At 43.5% G+C, this 25,400-nt stretch overlaps 1 protein-coding gene across 1 annotated transcript in view; it reads left to right on the top strand.

The window, feature by feature from the left end:
* Positions 1 to 25,400, top strand: part of LOC124595948 (lachesin-like) — a 1,154,458-nt gene that overhangs the window by 709,397 nt on the left and 419,661 nt on the right. The window lies entirely within an intron of this gene.

The raw sequence follows: 25,400 nt of genomic DNA, 5'->3' as shown, positions 1-25,400 counted from the left end.
TATGAGCATATACAGATGGCGGGACTATCACGTCCATAAGGTATAAAAGGGCACTACTTTAGCGGAGCTGTCATTTGTTCTCAGACGATTGATTTGGAAAGGTTTCTGACACGATTATGGCCACATAACCGTAATTAACAGACTGTACACACGGAATGGTCGTTGAGCTAGACGCAGGGGACATTCCATTTTGGGTATCGTTAGGGAATTCAGTATTCCGAGAGCCAATGTAAAGAGAGTGCCGAGAATATCAAATTTCAGGTATTACCATTCAGCACGGACAACACAGTAGTCCCGACGGCCTTCACTTAACGAGCGAGAACAAGGGAGATTGCGTACAGTTGTCAGTGCTAACAGGTAAAGAACAATGGGTGAAATAACCGCAGAAATCAATCTGGTTAATTTGATATGGTAGCAGGCGACCGACGATAGTGGCTTTGCTAACAGCCTGCAGCACTTCTTTTGACCGTATCAGTTGGACCCTAGACGACTGGAAAACCATGGCTTGCTCAGATGAGTCCCGATTTCAGTTGGTGAGAACGGATGGTTGGGTTCGAGTGTGGGGTATGCCAACAAGACACTGTACAACCTGGTGGTGGCTCCATAATGATGTGGGCTGTGTTTACACGATTTGACAGAGTCCTCTGGTCCAACTGAACCGATCATTGAGTGGAAGTAATTATGTTCAACTATACGAAGATCATTTGCAGCCGTTCATGGACTTTATGTTACTTGAAGATCATTTGCAGTCATTCATGGACTTCATGTTACCAAACATGTTACTGGGCCACAATTGTTCACGATTGGTTTAAAAAACCTTCTGGCCAATTCGAGCGAATAATTTGTCACCCAGATCGTCCAACATGAATCCCATCAAAAATTTATAGGGCATGGTCGGGAGGTCAGTTCGTCTAGAAAATCGTGCACCGGCTACGTTTTCGCAATTGTGGACGGCTGAAGAGGCAGAGGGGCTCAGTGTTCCTGCAGGGAACTTCCAACGGCTTTTTCAGTCCATGACAAGTCTAGCTGCTACATTACGCCGTAAAAAAGAGGTACGACACGATAGTAGGATGCATCCCATGACTTTTGCCTCCTAATGTTAGCTTCTGTCTCCTCGAAAACGTAATTTTTTTGGGATGGATAACTTTTGCTTTTCCCACCCTTCAGGGCTTCTGACAACGCCGGATACCTGCTGCTAAGGTGTGTCTGCCCTAGCAAACCGGTAATATCCCTGCGTGAAGACTCCAGAACGCTCGCTCCAGCCCTGCCGTGGGTGACTTGCGTTTTTACCGGGCGCTCTGCGTCTCTCAGGGCTCAATGGTAGGATCCAGGCCGATGAGCGCGCCATCGAATTCTGATGCGTGCTCTCAATTGAAATTCAAATGTCTACCGATATAAAAGTGGGATTAAGACGAGGTTTGTAGCAGTCAATATTAAATTAAACAGAGCTCATACTAGCGATATGTTCCACTATCATTTCTGCTCTTACTCTACCGACTTTAGTGTTAGGAAATGAGCTTGGCTATTGAAATAACAGATCTCTAGCACGCCTCAAGCTTGTCTGGTTGCCCTGCAGATGACTCGGTAAAAGTGTGTTCCACTGTTAAGAATATTACGTAATGATAAAAAGAAACCTAGGCTTGAAGAAAATGTAGAAAGGAGATATTTCAAAGAGAACATAAATTTAGATATCGTAATATTGACCAAACAGGGTTTGTATGAAACTTCCCGGCAGATTAAAACTGTGTGCCGGACCGAGACTCGAACTCGGGACCTTTGCCTTTCGCGTGCAAGTGCTCTACCATCAGAGGTACCCAAGCACAACTCACAGCTTTACTTCTGCCAGTATATCGTCTCCTACCTTCCAAACTTCAAGGGTTTGTATTGCAAAGAAGAAATTTTATCATGTTGGTTACGTTGTGTTCACGGCCTACTGGTCTGATGTGGATTGTCTGTCACTACAAAAATGTATCGGCCCAGTAAAAGCATTAATGTTGATTGCACAGGTAGTGGATTATTTTGGTGTAAACATGCGAACTCAGTGATACATAATAACGCATGAGATGGCGTAGTATGCATTACGATTAATCAATCACAAGACCTTTATGAAACATTCATCACGTCACTGGAGCAGGTTAAACACAAGTGAAAGAACCAAGTTTCGATTCATACGTTGCATCAATTAAAAATAGGATGTCAGTAATTATAAAGCATGTCAGTTTTTGCTATTGAAATATGAGACATCCTTGAATATTCACAAATGACACATGGACATCTTTAGCATACAAACACACAATTAAGAAAGGATGATAATATAGTCTTATTTAAATGGTCCCTTAACTCCTTTAGTAACTCAAAATGCTGGGCATGGAGAAGTAATTACAGACATGGTGAGACTCATGTGAGTTGCAGTCTTGGAGCGGACAGTATGGAACAAGGACAAATATTTTCAGACAGTAACGTGCTAGGATGCTATGAGTGGTAAACGATTGCACTTAAACGTATTGCAATAAGAGCAGGGAGAACATAGGCGTCTTACTGGCCTGGTACCATAGTGGCAAAAATTTATTAAATTAATTAAAATAAGAAAGAATTGTTTTATGGCCGGCCGGAGTGGCAGAGCGGTTCTGGGCGCTACAGTCTGGAACCCGCGACCGCTACGGTCGCAGGTTCGAATCCCGCCTCGGGCATGGATGTGTGTGATGTCCTTAGTTAGGTTTAAGTAGTTCTAAGTTCTAGGGGACTGATGACCTCAAAAGTTAAGTCCCTTAGTGCTCAAAGCCAATTCTTTATGCATGTTGGTACTCGTTCTACGTGGAATGGTATGTATTACAACATCGAACACAGAGTTACTTGATGGATACAACATAAAGCACACATAGTGTGGTCTGCACACTACGACTATGCTCCCCATTGAAAGATATCTCGTTAACGTGCATAAAATATACGAAAGAAGAGGGGCGGGCAATAACTAAATTAGATCGCTAAAGACGGTAGTCCCTACATTTAACCGACTCAGAACGAATTTAGACTATGGTACCACATGGCAGACTCACAGACAAAGGATGAAGGCCTAAACTACGGTTTAATCTGTTAAAAACGGCGTGAGTACTGAAAGAAAAATCTTCGAAACATTCGTAAAAAGATACGCTCTAAGAACTGTGAATGAAGCAACTCATACAAGAAAGTAAACCCAGTGAACTGCAAATTCACGGGCTTGTCACCCATCACGTTATATTGCGCTCTGCACGTATAATTTAAATAATAAAGAAAAGCCGCTTGGGATTAGCCGAGCGGTCTCAGGTGCTGCAGCCATGGAGTGCGCGGCTACTACCGGCGGAGGTTCGAGTCCTCCCTCGGGCATGGGTGTGTCTGTTTGCCCTTAGGATAATTTAGGCTAAGTAGTGTGTAAGCTTAGGGACTGATGACCTTAGCAGTTAAGTCCCATAAGATTTAACACACATTTGAACATTTGAATAAAGAAAACAACAAAAAATGTAATCGTGAAATACTGTATTGAATTACAGTTCTGAACGAAACAAGTATTTTTGAACTGAATCAAACCGTTTTCCAACTCCAAAATATACCATTAAGTTCAGCCACCATGTGAAGAAGAAGGAGAAGAGTGACCTAACGTTCGCAATTTTTTTCGGTCGCGCCCTCCGCCTGCCCCCCCCCCCCCCCCCCCCCGCTCCCCCTTCCCAGAAAGTGTTGGGGAGAGTGGTTAACACTGTGATTTCCAGCAGAACCTTCAATACAGACTTAGTCATTCATTTAGGCTCTCAGAAGGGTAGACAAGAAAGAATGCGGATGAAATAGGTTCAATTACATAATACATAAACACATTTTTCCCATTCATTCTCCCTTCAGAGGCACGACGGCAAAAGAGCAACATCAGGCGCGACTCATATGTAATGAACACGCCAGGGAGTACTAAACGGCTGCTCTAATGAAACAGAACTGCCACTACCATTTCACCTATTTCAGTACCCGGTACGGCTTGGGATTTTTGTTTGGTGAATGGACTGCAATGGGGCGCACTCAGCGTTGTGAGACCAATAGAACAGCTGCTTGAATGAGAAGCGGGACTCCAGGGTCTGGAAAGGCAACAGTGATGGGGAGAGCGGTGTGCAAACTCCGAGCCTCCTCTTACCAAATCTGCGTGACGCCTTATGGCACAGGAAGACAAGGCGGTTGGTATCGAGTGTTCGTCTGGGCTTGCTCGTAGAGTTACGAATTTTACGAAAATTAGGAAAAACCACAGTAACATGTAACGGCAGTAAGTCATACGAAGTCAACATAACAACTTGTGGACATTAAATTTGTCTTAAGTAAGGAGAGACGATAATTTTGACTGCTATATCAAAACGATATGAAAATTACCCGAGTAAAAAACCAAGCACAAAGCGTAATATAGAAATATATTCCGTACAGACATACAACATACAGCACTTGTGGTAGTGTCAAGTTATAATGTAGTAATTATCAGTGTGCGGCGGTTGGAGGATTGTATCTAAGATATCTCATAATTCCAGTACAAAGGACCTGCCGTTAAAAGTCAAAAGAATCAACGTGTACACTTAAGTCATATAACCGTTACGGTCGCAGGTTCGAATCCTGCCTCGGGCATGGATGTGTGCGATGTCTTTAGGTTAGTTAGGTTTAAGTAGTTCTAAGTTCTAGGGGACTGATGACCTCAGAGGCATTTGAACTGCCATATTGGTCGTGCCAGTCTGTTATCAAAGCTAGATTAGGCAGTGAACTGTGGCAGGTACAGATCTGATCTTATCCCTATTTTGCACTTATACTGGCGGATGTGCAACTAGTGAATCTCTTCTAAAAGTGTTTCTTTCCGCGCGAGCGGTCTAGGGACCTACAAAATTTCTGTGTTCTCATGGACATAGAAAGATATCTGCAATCTAATTCTGAATTGCTGTTTGTGTTCAAGGCTTACAAGTCCTCGCATTCGCTTTTCATCGTCAGTGCAAACGGATTTTTGATTATTTCCAGGAACAAAAGATGAGAAATTTAATTAGTGTCGGAAATGGAAACTCTAAAGAAAGCTGAACTTTTGCACAAAAGGAAACCTATCGGTCAGTTGTTGCACTATCGCTTCATACAAACGTCTGAAATAAACGATTTATTTCGTAAACTGTGGACACACGCTGTCGGAGACGAGTATTTTCCGCCAGACATACCTTGCTTGCAATTCAAATACTTCTTGGAAATGACAGAACAGTACTTGGGCTATGCGACGGGTGCATTGGCACACACTAGCCGCGAATGACGCAAAAGAACTTAAAAGTCGGTTGTACACTTTGCCTGTGCAGCGTATCTCATTTAAAAACGTACCGTCGATTTACCGACCTGTTCAGTGACAAGAGATATAAGGCCAGTAATGTAAATCTCAGAATATTAGCGAATTTCATCACACGTGTTTGCAGCTAAACGAATTACCGTAGTTGCTCATACAGAGATAATAGCAACGATGGCAAAATGTATGCAGATTTTCCTAATTGAAAATTTTTCATCTGGTGGAATTACATTTTCCTGGAGAGATATTGAGTCTCAATTTCATCTACGATTAGGGTAGAAACCGAAATAACGAGTTAAAATTTGTGCCAAGGTCGGGACTTGATCACGGATCTGCTGCTTACTAGGCAATACTGGCGATTTGAGAAAGGGGGGGGGGGGGGATCAGAATGGTCTGAGGCGTGAATTAAAGTGTGTGTTATGGAGGGGACTGAAGTAGGGAAGTAAGTGGAGCTGTGTTAACCACAGTGCTAGGCTGGTGTAGTGTAATGGACAACACATCTGCCCACTAAGCAGCAGATATGGATTCAAGTCCCAGCCTTGGTATAAATTTTAATTCAGTACTTCAGATTCTATAGTTACCGAAAAAACATTTCAGTTACCGAACAGATGCAAAGTAGGAGACGCCCCCATATGGAAAGCCCAACAAGACCTATTTATCAGTCTATTTCCCCCACAGACCAGCATCGGGATATGCCCTTCAGATGTTATATGTTACTGAAAGTAGAGTGATCAATTAGGCCTGATCACTTAGGCCTATATGAGAAGAGGAAAGGAAAACTGCTTAACGTAAGTGATCCTTAAATGTAATGCATGAAACATATTGGCAGTTGCGGATATGGACAACCATCAATAATGTAGTGGGATGACGACAATGAAAATTTGTGTCGGACTGGGAGTCGAACTCGGATTTCCCGCTTATCGCGAGCGATCACCTTACCATTTGGCTATCCGAGATTCTGCGGAGAAACTCCTCGTTCCCTTCTTTATCAGTCCACATAATTTTTTGTCATTCTCTAGCAACATATAATCGACTCTCTTCTGTTCCAGTTTTCTCACAGTCCATGTTTCACTACCATACGATGCTGTACTCTAAACGTGCATTCTCAGAATTTTTTCTCAAATCAGGATCTATCTCTGATAGTAGTTGACTTCTCTTGGCCAGGAATGCCCATTTTGCCACTACTAGTCTGTTTTTTTATGCTCTTCTTGCTCCGTCCGTCAGGGGCTATTTTGCTGCCTAGGTATCAAAATTACTGAGTTTCATCTAATTCGTGGTCATCACTTCTTCTCGCTGTTCTCATTTCTGCTGCTTCTCATTACCTTCGTCTTTCCTCGATTTATTCTCATTGCTGTATTCTGTACTCTTTAGACTGTCTATTCCATTGAAAAGGTTCTGTTACTTTTCTTCAGTTTCACTGAGGAAAGCAATGCCATCAGCAAATCTTAACATTGACATCCTTTCACCTTGTGCTTTAACCCCTCTCCTGGGCCATTCTTTTATTTCTTTCACTGCTTCGTCAATGTAGGGATTGAACAGCAGGGGCAAAAGACTACATCACTGTCTTACACACTTTTTAATCCGTGCACTTCGTTCCTGGTCTTCCACTCTTGTTGTTCGCTCTTGGTTCTTGTACATATTGTGTGTTTCTCAGAATTTCTAACATCTTGCACCTTTTGACATTGGAGGTTTACGTCCATTTCTTGGATTCCTACCAAAATGAATTGTCATACAATCACTTATAGAACACAACATGACAACCATTGTAACAATCATAGGTCGACAAATCCTATGAACGTCCTGATTTTCCTTCAGTTTTGCTACCATTATTAACAGCGACGATTATTATTTAGCATATCCTCAATTATGTTTTCCAGCTAGGCACCCTGAAATCGGCTGAAGTCAGTCGGCTGTTGGGCACCAGCTGCAAGGCAAACGTTCAGCCCGTGTCAGGCCGAAGACCGTTGTAGAGTATCGGAGCTAGTTGCAGACGATGACTGATCCTGCATAGCCGTGGCGCGTAGTATTTATGGTAGCTTTCCCCCACCCTGTTGTGACAGTACATCATTTCTTCTCACGTAACCTCCGTAATCGGCGCAGTGCCAGGCTAGGATGTCATGTAATCCGCATCCAGATCGCGGTAGACTGGCGACCGTACTACACTCAAGCGCCAAAGAATCTGATACAGGCATGAGTATTCAAATACAGAGATCAGGCAGAGTAAGACGCTGCGATCGGCAACGCCTCTATAAGACAAGTGCCTGGCGCAGTTGTTAGGTCGGTTACTGCTAGTACAACGGTAGATTATTAAGATTTAAGTGAGATTGAGCGTGGTGTTATAGTCGGCGCACGAGCGGTGTGACACAGCATCTTCGAGGTAGTGATGAAGCGGAGATTTTCCCGTACCATCATTTCACGAATGTCTCGTTAATATCAGGAATACTGTAAAACATCAAATCCCCGACATCACTGTGGCCGGAAGAAGATTGTGCAGGAACGGGACCAACGACGAATGAAGAGAACCGTTCAACGTGATAAAGTGCAACTCATAAGCAAATTGCTGCAGATTTCAGTTTGGAGCAACAACAAGTGACAGCGTGCGAACCATTCAAAGAAATATCATCGATATGGGCTTTCCGAGCCGAAGGACCACTCATGTACCCTAGACAACTCCACGTTACAAAGTTGTGCACCTCGCCTGGGGCCGTCAACACCGACATTGGACTGTTGATGGCTGGAAACATGTTGCCTGGTCGGACAAGTCTCGTTTCAAATTGTATCGAGCTGATGGACGTGTACGGGTATGGAGACAACCTCGGGAATCCATGGACCATTCATGATAGCAGGGGATTTTTCAAACTGGTGGAGGCTCTGTAATTCTGCGGGGCCTGTGCATCTGGAATAATATGGGATACATCTAGATACGACTCTGACAGGTGACACGTACGTAAGCATCCCGTCTGATCACCTGCATCCATTTATATCCATTGTGCATTCCGCCGGACTAGGGTAATTTCAGCAGGACAAGGCGACACCCTACACATTGAGAATTGTTACAGAGTGGCTCCAGGAATACTCTTGTGAGTTTTAAACACTTCCTCTGGCCACCAGACCCCCCAGACCTGAACATTATTGAGCATATCTGGGATGCCTTGTAACGTGCTGTTCAGAAGAGATCTCCACACCCTCGTACTCTTACGGATTTATGGACAACCCTGTAGAGGTAATTGTGGTCAGTTCCCTCCAGCACTATTTCAGACATTATTCGAGTCATGCCACGTCTTCTTTCGGGCTTTTATGCCTGTTCACGGATGCCCTACATGATATTAGGCCGGTGTACCAGTGTCTTTGGCTCTTCAGTGTATTATGAAGCAACAATGTTCCACTGCAGCAGTGAGGGATGGACATATGACAACAGTTTTTTGTCTAGGGCCAGGTTACAGACTTCTATCATGTCAATACTTGCTTCTTGCATCAGAATGTGGGGACAGCGTTTCGTCTACTGGGCCGCAGGCTACAGACGGTGATTTGACAAGGAGAGGTGCAACAGGTCTACTCCAGAGGAACAATAGCACCAATTTCCTTAGAGTGTTAGCCGCAGACTGCAGATCAGTAAGAAATCGGATCCTCATCCTTTGGGAGGAACCCTGGGGTAGCCGCGAAACAGGAAGACGAGCCTACAACTTACTTCCAAACATCAAAGTCTCAGATTACGATATCTCAACAACTCATGAAGACTGCGTACTTTCTGTCTGGCCACGGTCCATATCCCACGTACTTAATCATATGGAGAGAAACAAATGAATGATCCAACGGTGAAGACGGCACTCTCTAGCACGTTGTCTGAGAATGTTCTCTGCTTGCGGATGTAGCTGCCGATGAATGACGGCAGCGACTAACCTGTTTCCCAAACGGCTGCCTCCCTACGCTGCTGGTAAAGCGTCACATGCACTATGTGATCAAAAGTATCCGGACAGCTGGCTGAAAATGACTTACAAGTTCGTGGAGCCATCCATCGGTAATGCTAGAATTCAATATGGTGTTGGCTCACCCTTAGCCTTGATGACTGCTTCCACTCTCGTAGGCATGCGTTCAGTCAGGTGCTGTAAGGTTTCTTGGGCAATGACAGCCCATTCTTCATGCAGTGCTGCATTGAGGAGAGGTGTCGTTGTCGATCGGTGAGGCCAGGCACGAATTCGGCGTTCCAGAACATCCCAAAGGTATTCAATAGGATTCAGGTCAGGAACCTGTGCAGGCCAGTCCGTTACAGGGATGTTATTGTCGTGTAACCACTCCGCCACAGGCCGTGCATTATGAACAGGTGCTCGATCGTGTTGAAAGATGCAATCACCTTCCTCGAATTGCCAGTGGGAAGCAAGAAGGGGCTCAAAACATCAATGTAGGGCTGTGGTGTGATAGTGCCGTCCAAAACAACAAGGGTTGCAAACTCCCTCAATGAAAAACACGACCACACCATAACACCAGCGCCTCCGAATTTTACTGTTGGCACTACAAACACTGGCAGATGACGTTCACCGGGTATTCGCCGTACCCACACCCTGCCATCGGACCTCCACTTTGTGTACCGTAATTCGTCCCATCACAAAACGCTTTTCCACTGTTCAATCGTCTAATGTTTACGCTCCTTACGCAAGCTAGGCGTCGTTTGGCATTTACTATCGTGATGTGTGGCTTATGAGCAGCCGCTCGACCATGAAATCCAAGTTTTCTCATCTCCCGCCTGTCATAGTACTTGCAGTGGATCCTGACGCACTTTCGAATTCCTGTGTGATCGTCCGGATAGATGTCTGCGTATTACACATTACGATGCTCTTCAACTGTCGACGGTCTCTGCTAGTCAACAGACAAGATCGGCCTGTACGCTTTTGTGCTCCACATGTCCCTTCACGTTTCCACTTCGCTATCACATCGCAAACAGTGGACCTAGGGATATTTAGGAGTGTGGAAATCTCGCGTACAGACGTATGACACAAGTGACACCCAATCACGTGACCACGTTCAAAGTCCGTGAGTTCTGCAGGGCGCCTCATTCTGCTCCCTCACGATGTCTAATGACTACTGAGGTCGCTGATATGAAGTACCTGACACTAGGTTGCAGAAAAATGCACCTAATATGAAAAACATATGTTTTTGTGGGTGTCCGGTCCGGATTCTTTTGATCACATAGTGTAGATGAGAAGAACAGCAGCTAGGAGTGACAGACAATAAGCTGAACCTAGCTGATTCAACAGTTCGACTATGGTGTATCTCCTTTCAGCCACATAGACGAGATGAGGTTGTTCTAACTCGGTTTCGCATTGGACACCTCTATGACGCATGGCTTCTTGTTCTAGCGAGTGGGGTCATTTTTTGGTTGATTGTGTTTTATATTCAGATAAGGGGGCAGATATAGATTTGCGTTCTATTTTAACTGACATTTACAAGAATGTCGTAAAGCTTTGAAGGTTTAGTGAAATGTGTGCCTCCTTTCCTAAAATTTTAGGGACATGTTTTTAATGTGTTATTAGGTGGTTGGCTCATCTATATCTTTCCGGAAGTAATTAGCTAGTCACATATCTCTGTGTAATTATTTTCGATTTCCTCTTGCATTAGTGTATTGAATTCTAATTGGTGGTTTTAGCATATATTGCTGCTTCAAGGGTTTGAGGTAGTGTAGTTCTGCGGATGACTTGAGTGATACTGGAAGAGAATGAATGAAATTTTATGTATGACTCACTCTTATTTGATATTTAGACGTTTTAACCACGTTCAGTTCTACTAATTCTCGTAAGGCGCTAATAACTTCGCCATTGAGCACACACACACACACACACACACACACACACACACACACACACACAGATGTACATACACACAGTCACTGGCAAAGCAGATGAAGTACATATCTGCCCATCCAAGGTACCTGAGAAGCGGGGGTGACGCGCATTATCATGCAGTGAATATGGACAGTAGATATGGAAATGTGCCCTCAGGACACGGGATGTTCCACTGCGACAGGGAAGCACAAGATGAAAGAGTGGAGACAAAGACTGCACCTAAACTACACTGAAGCGCCAAAGAAACTGGTACAGGCATACGTATTCAAATACAGAGCTACGTAATCAGGCAGAATACGGCGCTGCGGTCGGCAGCGCCTATGTAAGACAAAAAGTCTTTGGCGCTCTTGTTAGACTGGTTCCTGCTGCTACAATGGTTGGTTATCCAGTTTTAATTGAGTTTGAACGTGGTGTTATAGTCGGCGCACGAGCGATAGGACACAGCATCTCTGAGTTAGCGATAAAGTGGGGATTTTCCCGTACAACCATTTCGAGAGTGTAACATGAATATCAGGAATCCAGTAAAACGTCAAATATCCGACATCGCTCCGGCCGGAGAAAGATCCTTCAAGAATGAGACAAACGACGACTGAAGAGAACCTTTCAACGTGACAGAAGTGCAACTTCTCCGCAAATTGCTGCAGATTTCAGTGCTGGGCCATCAATAAGTGTCAGCGTTCGAACCTTTCACCGATATGGGCTTTCGGAGCCGAAGGCTCACCAGTGTACCCTGTTGACGAGTCTCGTTTCACATTGTATCTTTCAAATTGTATCGAGAGAATGGACGTGTCAGCAGGGGACTGTAATGATGTGAGCCGTTCCAGTTTGAGTGATATGCCACAATACCTGCATCCATTCATGTGCGTTGTGCATTCCGACGGACTTGGGCAATTCCATCAGGACAATGCGACGCCCCACTGTTCCAGAATTGCTACAGAGTGGCTCCAGGAACACTCTTCTGAGTCGAAACACTTCTGCTGGCCATCAAACTCTCCAGACATCAATATTATTGAGCAAATCTGGGATGCCGTGCAATGTGTTGTTCAGATCTCCACCCCTCGTACTCTTACGGAGTTATGGACAGCCTTGCAGGGTTCATGGCGTCAATTCCCTCCGGTACTACTTAAGACATTAGTCGAGTCCTTTGCCACGTCGTGTTGTGTCACTTCTGCGTGCTCGCGAAGGCCCTACACGATATTAGGCAGGTGTACCAGTTTCTTTTTTTCTTCAGTGTAAAATGGAGGAATATTTCAAATTCCTCCACAAAGTTCTCTTCAGTGCACCATGGAGCCGGCCGTTAACTAATTTTAAAAATCTGCTGTTTCAAACTGTTGCTTGATGGGTAAGCTGGCAATGCCCTTTCACGTTGCAAAGAACTGTCACGAGTAGTCTTGCTTCCTGATGCTTTTTGTTTTGTTTTGTTTTGTTTTGTTTAGTCTACATCCTTTGAAGAACTGCGTATTTCTATTGTTGTTTACTTCGGCCGACCATGTCTGCAAGTTCAGTGATGTGTTTTCCTGTTCGTGTTGGCTGCTTTTAATAGAATATGATCGGGGACTAAGAATTTATCACGCTTTTCGATATATTATTGTGCTTGCGTACTTTTGCTTGAGAAGAATTCAATTGACGTTTGTTAAACTTGGTTAGCTTTGCTCTAGTTGACCCGTGAATGACTATGTTGTTTTAAATGCTGCTCCTATTAGCTGGGCACCTACTGAGTCTGGTGTTGTGATGATACGTCGTTGTCATTTTGCCGTGTGTAAGTCCTTCGGTGTTAGTAATATTCATGATGAGCGCGTTCGAACCTCGCATGAGTGCATCCGTTGAAGGGCGTTTCCCTTTGTTGCAACTATTTTTCTAAACAGTAATAGGGTGGCGTTGCTTGTGGTTATATTTACAGCGGATCCGGAATTCAGTGACGTTAGTTCACCAAATTTTTTAACACGTCGTTGTTGTGACTTGTCAATGTTTGTAATTTGCAGTTCTTGTTTCAGGGCCTTAACAGAAGTCTGAATTGCAGTGGAGCTAATGTCCGATATACCTTACGTCGGTTAAAGCCGTTCACTTGCTGTGTTTAATTGTTAGTCTTCATATAAGGCGGATTATATGAAGCCGAGCAGGATCGCATTTCTAAATACGTTGCGAAACGCCTACAAAACCTTAAGCCTTGCAGAGCACTAATTGTTATGTTGCTTGCCGGCCGGCGTGGCCGAGCGGCTCTAGGCGTTTCAGTCTGGAACCGCGCGACCGCTACGGTCGCAGGTTCGAATCCTGCCTCGGGCATGGATGTGTGTGATGTCCTTAGGTTAGTTAGGTTTAAGTAGCTATAAGTCTAGGGGACTGATGACCTCAGATGTTAAGTCCCATAGTGCTCAGAGCCATTTGAATTTTTGTTATGTGGCTTAATTGCCCTAGTTGGTTGTTGCTTCTGGTCCTTGACTTGGGTGTTATTTTTAGATGTCGTGTACATGTTCTTCGCTCAAGTGTCCTTCACTCAAGTATTGGTCGTGGAACGGAGCAGGGGTTTCAAGATGGTCATGGTGGTAGTTTTAGCAGTGCTAATAGTGACAGTAATATTGACAATAACTCTTGCTATACTGTTAAATGTATAGCAGTTATTTTATTTAAACTAAATGCAGGAATTCAATTGTAGGCAATAAGTACGACCTATTCTAAAATATTATGTAATAGGGTATATTGGAGAGTAAATAAATAAATTTCCGAAAATAGCTTAAACGCTGTGCTGATCATTTTCAATCCGTCTCCTTTTTCAATCTGGGCATTGTTTTTGTAATAAAAACATGCTCTGCACATTGTCACGAAGAATTTTTGCTTTTCGGGTGTCATTTCATCTTGGGTAGTTAACGACTCCACATCTTAGTAAAATTTCAATTAATCGTGAGATTATTTACAGTTACACAGTAATACACGACAGCTGCAACGAGATCCTGACTGCAATAAAAATACTCCGATCTATGGTATCGTGAATTCCATGTACACACCAAAATTATTTTCCGTAGGTCGACGCAGTTCCAACTGCCAGGTTTCAAAGCTTTTTTCCGTAATGCTGACTTCTAGTTACAGCTGTCACACATCCAGTATCCCTCAATGAAATATCGGTGGAATTTTCTTTTTTGTATCTGCCTGAAAATGGAGCAGTATGTAGCAGTTTTAATTAAATTTGGCGATTGAAAAATAAAATGATGCAACGGGAACACACGTTAAATTATAGGTAAACAGATTGCCGTTTAAAGCCATTTAATAAAAATATTAATTAAGCTACGCTGCCAGTTTCCGCCGAGCAAGAAAGAAATCCGTAGCGGTTTTGTAACGACAATGGACAGAGATCACACAGTCTAGCTCTACCTTTCAGTTTCAGGATCCAACTGCAAAATTTTGTAAGCCTATTGTTATGTACTCTTCTTTTGTTTGTTTCAAATACAAGGTGATTTATAGATAAACGTGTTGCCTGACGTGGAAATACCTTTAATGTACATGTTACTACCGAAGAATTTTGGGACAGTATTACGTCTACTGCTCCCATAGACAAGTAAATTAAGTAATTAGTTACAAACACTAATTCTGAACACTTTTCGCTCTTGATTAACATGGTTCACTCAAGCTAAGAACAAGATTAACGTTCAAATTGAACCTTACATCAACAGCAATTGTCTTTCTAATTCCCATACTTCCAAGAGCAAAGTAGCACCGCCATTTTGGGAGAAAATTTCACGTCCTTGCAGACTTATCCTACCACTACCAAGAATGTTGAGAATTAGGTGGGCTGATGAGGTAAGGAATGAGAAGGTTCTCCGCGGATTCGGAGGAAAAAAAAAAAAAAACCTTATGGAAGGTAAAAACAAGAAGAAGGAACAGGATGATAGGAGATGTGTTAAGACATCAGGGAATAACTTACATGGTACTGGAGTGAAGAGGATAAAGCTATAGAGGAAAACAGAGATTGAGGAAAATCCAACAAATAACTGACGACTTTGGGCGCAAGAGCTATTCTGAGATGTAGCGGTTGTCGCAGGAGAGGAATTCGTTGTGGGTCGCATCAAACCAGTGATGACACATTAAAAAAATAGCCAATAACTTATAAGAATTTGCAGTGATTCTGTTAGAGTTAGTAACCTTGTTTCAAATACTGGATACTTTTACGTGAGCCACAAGAACATTGTGGAAACAGGATTTGGCCAAAAAACCATATTTAAGGGCAACAAGAGCAAACGTTTGGCAGGATCTACAGCCAGCCAAGCTTGATCTCGTATATGTTCACCCAGTGCTTTAAGAACTGTTCTGATTGTGAGAGCCAAGGTCTAATCTGGAGACTGGGACATTCTACAAACAGTGACCGCAACAACCAGATTCCGAGATACCAAATGGTCCGTAACTTACCTCTTATATCAAAAGATAAATGTCGCTAACGCTGTCAGATGATGCACTTAATATTTTACTACAACCATTCTCCTTAAGGAATGTAATGAAATTACCTTAAAAATTTACTTTGTGGTGGAACACGAGTCGAATCTGGAGCTTTGTTTCTCATGGGAGAACGGAAGAGGATAGTAAATATAGCTCCATCGTGGCCTCAGGAATGTGGGACACCGGTGGTCGATGAAATTTGATAATACTGCATCAGCAGCCATTATTTTGGAATCGTTTTATTAGGCAGCCAGTTTCAGTGTTCCAGTCACGTCATATGCAGGTCTGCCGCACAGATGACACCAGGTAGCACTCCTGTATGTATAAGACAAGGCCCCAATAGTCGTATCTGGTTCTGTAGATACCTGAACTTCGTGAGCATGTGTGCATTTCACACATGTGACAACAACTCAAGTTAAATTAGAAATCTATAAATGTGCTCTTCACAGAACACAAAGACGTAGTATTCAAGAGCAATATTATCAAGGAGCCATGATATGAATGAACCAGCTCATTATAAATATCTGATATAAGCATTTGTATGATATGAGTATGTGATTATTCAGTCATATTGGTTCAATCGTAGTGTAAAAACGCACTCGGAAGAGATACCTCATAAAGCGCTCTTGAGGCGTACTCTAGAATATAGCTAAAGTATGTGTGATACGTATAAGATACGATTAACAGAGGGTGTGGAACGCATGCAAGGAATTGCAGCTTGAATTGTCGCAGAGGCAACCGTGCGAGTGTATTACGGAGGTGCTTAAAAACCTAAAGTGCCAAATTCTTGAAGAAAGACCCCAACTATCTTGCGAAAGTTTACTCACAAAGTTTCAAGAACCAGTATTAATTAAGGAATGCAGTAGTGCACTATCTACGTAGGTATATTATCTGCGAGGTTCCTATGGGAGCGCCCATAGAAACATCGCAGATAATATAAACCTGCTCACAGAAACATTAAAGAAATCGTTCTCCCAGCGCTCCATACGCGCATGCAGCAGCAGGAGTAAGCTCTGATGTGAATGTCACAGTGATTTTTTTTTGGTTGGTTTTCTGACTGGTTTGATGTGGCTAGCCACGAATTCCTCTCCTGTGCTAATCTCTTCTTCTCAGAGCTCCGAGTGATACTTCCACCCTACGCCCTCAATTACTTGTTGGATATATTCCAGTCTTTGCCTTCCTCTACAGTTTTTACCCCTTACAGCACATTCTAGTGCCGTGGAAGTTACACATGTCCTAAATTCTATCCTTTCTTCTTTTCAGTGTTTCCCACACGCTCCTTTCTTCATAACTCTGTGAAAAACCTCCTCGTTCCTTATCTTATAGCGCGTCTAACTTTCAACATACTTCTGTAGTACTTCACTTCCTGTAGTACCTCACTTATAATGTTTCGATTCTCTCCCGTTACGGTTTTATCACAGTCCATGACTGGCTACCTGCTGTGCTCTAAACGTACATTCTCTGCAATATCTTCCTTCAGTTATCGTCTACGTTTGATACTATTAGACATCTTTTGGACAGGAAACCCCATTTTGCCTGTGCTGGGCTGCTTTATATGTCCTTCTTGTTTCGTCCGTCATGGGCTATTTTGCGTCAAGAATTCCTTAACTTTGGCTATTTCCTGATCACCAATTTTGATGTTAAGTTTCTCGCTATTATCATTTCTGCTACTTCTCATTACTTTAGGCTCCCTTACATTTACTCTCGATCTGTATTACTTATTCATTAAACTATTAATTTCATCCAACAGGACTGAGGATACCGATGTTACACACGAATCTTAACATCGATATCATTTCACCTTGAATTTGTCTCACTCTTGAACCTACCTTTTATTTCCAACATGAATTTTTCGATGTACATATTGAACAGTAGGTGCGTAAAACTGCACCCCTGTTCCACACCCTTTTTAATGCATGCACTTCGTTCTTCGTCTTCCAGTCTTATTGTTCCCTCCTAGTTCTTGTACATATTGTATATTATCCTTCTTTCCCTATACCTTAGTCATATTTGTTTAAAAATTTAGAACACCTTGCATAATTTTATTTTGTCAAACGATTTTTAAGGGATTACAAATTGTATGGGCATTTTTTGATTTTTCTTCTCTCGTTTCCATCTTCAAGTTAAACGTCCGATTTGCACCTCTCGTGTCTTTACCTATTCTAAAGTTATAATTAAATGGAACGGTCTATTGATGAAGAGTGATGGAAATGAGAATAAAGACGTGCTTAAAATCAATATTGGGGATTATATAGTAGCGGAAGAAGTGAAAAAAATGCTTCCACTGGGGAGCAAAGACAAACTGATCATCATCTAATACAACCTCGATTTCCTGTTCCGTTCTCTTGTGTATTATTCTTGTCAACAACCCGAGAACATGATCTCTTAAGCTGACTGTGCGAGAATTCTTGCACCTGTCGCACATTGCAATCTTATTCCGATGGAACGCTGTCCATCCTTTCTGCTCTACTTGATCTTAAGAGCTCCAAAGCTGTTTTAAATTCTGTCTGTGATACTGGATCTCCTTTTTCTGGCACATCGACTTCAGTTCCTCCTGTCACGTCATCAGACAATTCCTCTCCCTCACAGACGCCTCCTCTGCTTTTAACTGTTGAATTCCCGTTGCACATTTAGGGTGTTACCACTGTTATTTTTAATTTTACCAAATTCTGTCTTTACTTTTCTGTATTTTGAGTCAGTCTTCTGACGACCATTTCTTTTTCGGTTTCTCACATCTTTCGTTCTACTCTGAACGTCACTCTTTATTTCATTACTAACTGATTTATATTGCTGTATTCCTGTCTTTTCTTCCATCAACAGAAGTATTTCTTATATTAACCAAGGTTTCTTCGCAGTTACCTTCCTAATTCTTATGTTTGTGTTTCCAGTATATGCCGCTGCTGATTCAAGAGATGCCCTCTCCTCCTTAACTGATGACATTTCTTATCGCAGTACCCATATCTTTAGCGAAGTTCAAACACGTCTCATCATTCCCCAGTACTTCAGTATCCCATCCCACTGTCTTAAATGTAATGGTTCAAAATGGGTTCAAATGGCTCTGAGCACTATGCGACTTAACTTCTGAGGTCATCAGTCGCCTAGAACTTAGAACTAATTAAACCTAACTAACCTAAGGACATCACACACATCCATGCCCGAGGCAGGATTCGAACCTGCGACCGTAGCGGTCGCTCGGTTCCAGGCTGCAGCGCCTAGAACCACACGGAAACTCCGGCCGGCTCATCATTACCAAGTTGTGATCAGAGTCTGTATCTGCTCCTGGGAACAAATTACAATCCGATATCAGATTGTAGATCTTCTGCCTGACCGTGATGTAATCCAGCTGACTCAGGACCTTTTCCACGTTATCTTAATACCAGCACCATATTCTCCAGTAAACCTTGTATCTTATATGAAAGCGATTTTGGTTTCACAGTCGTGGCACGTACGACATTTTAGGAAGTGTGTGCACCACTTTGCGGTTATAATTAAATGGAACGGTCTATTGACGAAGAGTGATGGAAATGAGAATAAAGACGTGCTTAAAATCAATATTGGGGATTATATAGTAGCGGAAGAAGTGAAAAAAATGTTTCCACTGGGGAGCAAAGTTATACGGGATGACCGAATCAAGGAATATAACAGCACAAATACATAGTCAAGAGCTTCTCTGATATCATATATCGTTATGAAACTAATGAAGTCTGGACATATGACGTTATCTCAGAGAGCTAAAAATTAAGTCAACAGACATTGCGCGGAATGAAAAAGTACTAAGAAGAATAGCTGAGAGTGGAAGTCGATTTCATTGTATTTATTTGTTCTCTAGTGTCACAAGCATACGTTTACAGTATGCAGTGTCGCAGAGGATATACACTACGTGATCAAAAGTATCCGGACACCCCAAAAACATACGTAATCATATTAGGTGCATTATGCTGCCACCTACTGCCAGGTACTCCATATCAGCGACCTCAGAAGTCAGTAGACATCCTGAGAGAGCAGAATGGGCTGCTCCGCGGAACTTACGGACTTCGAACGTGGTCAGGTGATGGGGTGTCACTTCTGTCATATGTCTGTACGCGAGATTTCCACACTCTTAAATATCCCTAAGTCCCCTGTTTCCGATGTGATAGTGAAGTGGAAACGTGAAAGGACACGTGCAGCGCAAAAACGTAAGGGCCGACTTCGTCTGCTGACTGACAAAGACCGCCAACAGTTGAAGAGGATCGTAATGTGTAACAGGCAGACATCTCTCCAGATCATCACACAGGAATTACAAACGGCATCAGGATCCACTGCAAGTACTATGACAGGCGGGAGATGAGAAAACTTGGATTTTATGGTCGAGCGGCTGCTCATAAGCCAACATCACGCCGGTAAATGCCAAACGGCGCCTAGCTTGTGTAAGGAGAGTAAACATTAGACGATTGAACAGTGGGAAAGCGTTGTGTGGAGTGACGGATCACGGTACACAATGTTGCTATCCGATGGCGGGGTGTGGGTATGGAGAATTCCCGGTGACCGTCATCTGCCAGAGTGGGTAGCGCCAACAGTAAAATTCGAGGCGGTGGTGTTATGGTGTGGTCGTGTTTTTCATGGAGGGGGCTTGCACGCCTTGTTGTTTTGCGTGGAACTATCACAGCACAGGCCTACATTGATGTTTTAAGCACCTTCTTGCTTCCCACTGTTGAAGCGCTATTCTGGGATTACAATTGCATCTTCCAACATGATCGAACACCTGTTCATAATGCACGGCCTATGGCGAGGTGGTTACACGGCAATAACATCCTTGTAATGGACTGGTCTGCACAGAGCCCTGACCTGAATCCTATGGAACACCTTTGGGATATCTTGGAACGCCATCATCGTGCCAGCCCTCACCGACCGACATTGATACCTCTCCTCATTGCAGCGCTCCGTGAAGAATGGGCTGCCATTCCCCGAGAAACCTTCCAGCACCTGATTGAACGTATGCGTGCAAGAGTGGAAGCTGTCATCAAGGCTAAGGGTGGGCCAACACCATATTGAATTCCAGCATTACCGATGGATAGCTCCACGAACTTGTAAGTCATTTTCAGCCAGGTGTCCAGATACTTTTGATCACGTAGTGTACGTATTTACAAAAAAGGAAACAGTTAACAATATCATCTCCCGAATATGCAAATCAAATGACATTTTTCTAAATTTGAGCCACAGCTAGGGTACAATCGATTGCAAGCATAAGGTCCTGCGTCGAACTGGAAAACTGTCGAAATAGGGCACCGGCATAGGTGTCCCGTACCTCATTCTTCTCTACGCCCACACTTAGTATCCTCTGATGTGAAGCAACATAGTTCAAGGATGGATTTCGCGCTACCTACACAAGGTGTTAAGCGGTAAAAGGACCTCCAAACTCACCAATAGTCTTTGTGAGCGGCCGGAAGGTGTACTACAGGTTCCATCCAGTCTCGTTGTAAGGATTTCCAACGAGAAAGACTTACCACGGCTGGAGGGAATTTCTGTATCAATAGAAGCAAATGACGATTTTCGGTTAGCAAAAATCTCCTCTACACAAATTGTCATGGATTTCTCCCCCCCCCCCCCCCCCCCCCCAATTTAGTGGTCAGCACGCCTGACTGTCATGCAGCAGGCCCTGGTTCGAATACCCTCCGGGTCAGAGACTTTTCTGCTCGGAGGCTGGGTGTTATATTGTCCTCATCATTATTTTTATCATCAACGACTCGCATGTCGCCCAATGTCGTGTCAACTGAAAGATTTGCAACTGGGCGGCCGAACTCGCACAGGTGGGGATTAAAAAAAAATGGTTCAAATGGCTTTGAGCACTATGGGACTTAACTACTGTGGTCATCAGTCCCCTAGAACTTAGAACTACTTAAACCTAACTAACCTAAGGACATCACACACATCCATGGCCGAGGCAGTATTCGAACCTGCGACCGTAGCAGTCCCGCGGTTCCGGACTGAGCGCCTTAACCGCGAGACCACCGCGGCCGGCGGTGAGGATTCCCGGCCATCAATGCCATACGATCAGTTAATTTCATTTCAACATGGATTCCACAAACATAGATCTTCGATACAATAACTACCGAAAAATACCGAGGAGTAACCAAGTATAACGACTTAAAGTGGATTGACCACGTACAAGAAATAGCAAGGAAAGCAGCTTTCAGGCGGATTGACTGGTAGAATCTTAAGGAAATGTTATTAATCCACAAAAGGAACAGCTTACAAGTAATTTATTTGATCGATTCTTTTATTCATCAGCGTGGAACCAATAGAAACTTGGAGTAATAGAAGAGATGAAGAAGATCGAACGAAGATTTGATGCGTTTTGTCATAAGATCGTTGAGCCGGCGCGAGAGCAGTATAAAGGTGCTCAAAAATTCCAGTGGTAGAGGCTAAAAGATAGGGGTTACGCACTATGGAGAATTTACTATTGAAATTACGAGAGTATATATATTTGAAAAAAAAAAGGTCATTCAACATATTACTTACTATCACATACGACTCACAAATTGACGACGAAGAGAAAATCCAAGAAATTAAAGCTCATATGTAAGTTTCGAGAGGTATTCTTCCCGCTTACTTTTCGTGAATGGTGCAGAAAACCGGCCAAAAAATTGTGCTACCAAAGATAGCACCGTCTGATGTGGAGAAATGGCATGTCAGTGAGATCTGCTATGGCATTCAGGAATACCCGGGCACTGTAAGTAACAGTGAAGGGGAAAAACTGTGGAAGCAGACCAAGACTAGAAACCCAGTATGTTGATCACAAATATTTAGGTACCGGTGCAGATATTGTCTCGTGAGAGAAAAACTTGGGGGACAGCATCAGACTAGACGAAAGGCAAGTTAAAATTTAAAATATTGTGTTAGGTCTTGTACTTCAAATAAGATTTTTTGTTTGGCAGCAGTTGTTGGCAAGAACGGTTAAACCTTTAACAGTATAATGTAGGCTTTCAAGGACCGTCCTTACTTCAGTTGCCGGCCGAAGTGGCCGTGCGGTTAAAGGCGCTGCAGTCTAGAACCGCAAGAACGCTACGGTCGCAGGTTCGAATCCTGCCTGGGGCATGGATGTTTGTGATGTCCTTAGGTTAGTTAGGTTTAACTAGTTCTAAGTTCTAGGGGACTAATAACCTCAGCAGTTGAGTCCCATAGTGCTCAGAGCCATTTGAACCATTTGAACCTTACTTCAGTTAAAACTTTCTGAGTGAGAAGCTGTGATCGTACATAGGATGTTTAAAAGAAGTGTCACATGTTCCTGCAGGATCTGGTCCAACTTAAAAGACAAATTCCTGTCATTATACGTCCGGAAATCAACACCAGTTGAAATATGGATAGTTTCACTTGTGACGAGTAATGTGTAGTGTTCGGTCACAAGAGACTGCATCGAAAATTAGGATAATACGCACAAGTGGGCAGATGCAAACCCTCGAACAAGCGTGGATGGGAGGCATCATGAGTGGCATCACTATCGCTGTACAAGCAGGAATTGAAGGTGACAGGTTTATACAAACGATTAGCTAGTTCGTACGAAACTCATTAACTAGTGCTGTGTATCATCGACTTCTGCGTGACGAATGACAACAACCTTCACTATTGGAGATCGTTACCGATGAAGAAAGGCGACGACTGTGGTTTGTGCACGACCTTTCACCACCTCATTTTCTATGGATCGTGCGGTAGTACCGCACCGCACCGCACCGTCGAGGAGGTCCGGTAGCATGGACTCTTCGTTCCGTTGGATTTCTGGCTGAGAATACTTTAATGTCGTTGGTGTATGGCCCACCCGCCGACAATGTGCAGACGTTGAAGGAGCATGTGACCAATGTACGTGAGTGGAGCCCGGTGTATTCGAAAGAGTGCGTGATTCACTGCGAAGAAGATCGATGTGTCTGGATTCATGGTAACCACACGCAGCATTGTCAGTACTTTCTACTTCTGCGTAAGTCATGGAAATGAGAGGGCAGATCGGCCCATATCTCAGCAGGTATTGGTCTCCAGATGAACTTTCCTTCTAGTTCTGACTAGGCCTCTCAGCACGGAAGCTGTAAATGAAAAGAGTTAAAACTTTGGTGTTCACCTTGGTGGGATATCGATGTAGGATTTCCCAGAGTGGCTGTTTTTAACAGGAAAAGCCACTGGTATTCGTCCCAGACGCGCTTGTCACGAGCTTTTCAGAACGGAAACAGAGACCATAAGAGGTGAAGACAGAGTGAGTCAGAGTTGCAGAGGGTGAAGAGAGAGAAGCGGGGAGCGGAATAGAGAGAGAGAGAGAGAGAGAGAGAGAGAGAGATCAGCGTTGGGTAGAGACAGACAACAGACAAGATGCCCGATAGCGCCGACAGGCTTTCTGGCTGCCCCGGAGGGCCGTCCCTATTGTCGGAGAGGGTGCCGCTCCGGGCCCGAAAGCAGTCTGCAGGGCATGGCAGGGCAGCCATCCTGCTGATTAAAGGTCAAGACACAGGCGGCAAAGGCGCCGGCGGGGATCAAAGGCGGGCCCACTCTGGCAGTGATTGCTCTCGGGCACTGCCGGTGGCTAACGAGCGCGGATCGCCGTCTGCAGGGGTGCTCTATCTGTCTGCCGGCGCCCTTGTCCCCTCCGGACTAGACCCATTGTCTGTGAGCCACTATCTAGCCACTCACAGTGTTCACGCTCCGTCCTCACCTGAACTTAACATCCTCCCCAAGGGGTCGCAATCTACTGACAAGGAACTGCCACACGCCGCACATACACTTCTCTTTACTAGAACAATAGATGACAGACTTCGACAGTGAGAAGAACTTCGTTTAAATCTCTTAGGCATCTAAGTGTCTTTCATCAAGACAGATTCACTGTTAAGTTCCGCATGAACATGTGTTATGAGTAGTCATTAGCATTTCGACTGCTTTGGACCGTTATAATTTTTGTACTCCGGCATTCTCTTTATCTCTTCACACTAGAAAGCCACACAGTTAACTTCGTTGTACATCTACACGTCTAGTAATATCACCGAAGAAAGAATGGGGATCTTCCCAATACTACGTAATGAATATTTTCGAGCGAACGATATCGCAGCGTTTACGTGGCGTCTTAATATTTGTTGTTGTGGACTTCAGTCAGAAGACTGGTTTGATGCAGTTCTCCATGGTACTCTATCTTGTGCAAGCCTTTCTTCCAATCCATATGTGGCATACAGAAAACCAGTGCTTAACAGTATTGGTTGCACTTTTAGTTATTTCTCAACGACGCGTTTCGCCTTATTTAGGCCTCTTCAAGTTATCTTTTCTAGATGGAGGCGAGAGGCACCAAGATCTGCATAACGCGTTCCCCTTTATTTCCGAATAAATGCATACTGCATTCATCTCTTGGCCTCCCTCCACAATTTTTACTAACCACACTTCCCTCCAGTAATAAATGATATCAGAAAGTGTCCTATTTACCTATCCCTTCTTGTAGTAAGGTTGTGCCACAAATTTCTTCTCTTCTCAGTTCTATTCAATACCTCCTTATTGGTTACGTGATCTATCCATCTAGTATTCATCATTCTTCTGTAGCACCACATATCAAAAACTTCCATTCTTTTCTTGATTAAACTGTTTATCGTCCAAGTTTCACACCCATACAAAACTACATCCCATACAGTCCCATACAGTTATTTTCAGAAAAAAAACTTATATCTGCATTCGCTGTTAACAAATTTATCTTCTTCAGAAATGCTTTTCTTGCCATTGCCAATCTGCATTTTCTATCCTCTCTAATTCGGCCATCATCAGTTATTTCGCTGCCCAAATAGCAAAATTCTTCTACTGCTTCGTGTGTCTAGTTTACTAATGTAATT

This window comes from Schistocerca americana, chromosome 1 (genome assembly GCF_021461395.2).
Source record: "Schistocerca americana isolate TAMUIC-IGC-003095 chromosome 1, iqSchAmer2.1, whole genome shotgun sequence".
Taxonomy (NCBI): domain Eukaryota; kingdom Metazoa; phylum Arthropoda; class Insecta; order Orthoptera; family Acrididae; genus Schistocerca; species Schistocerca americana.
Note: the sequence above shows the minus strand (reverse complement) of the source record. Positions and strands in the feature narration are given on the sequence as shown.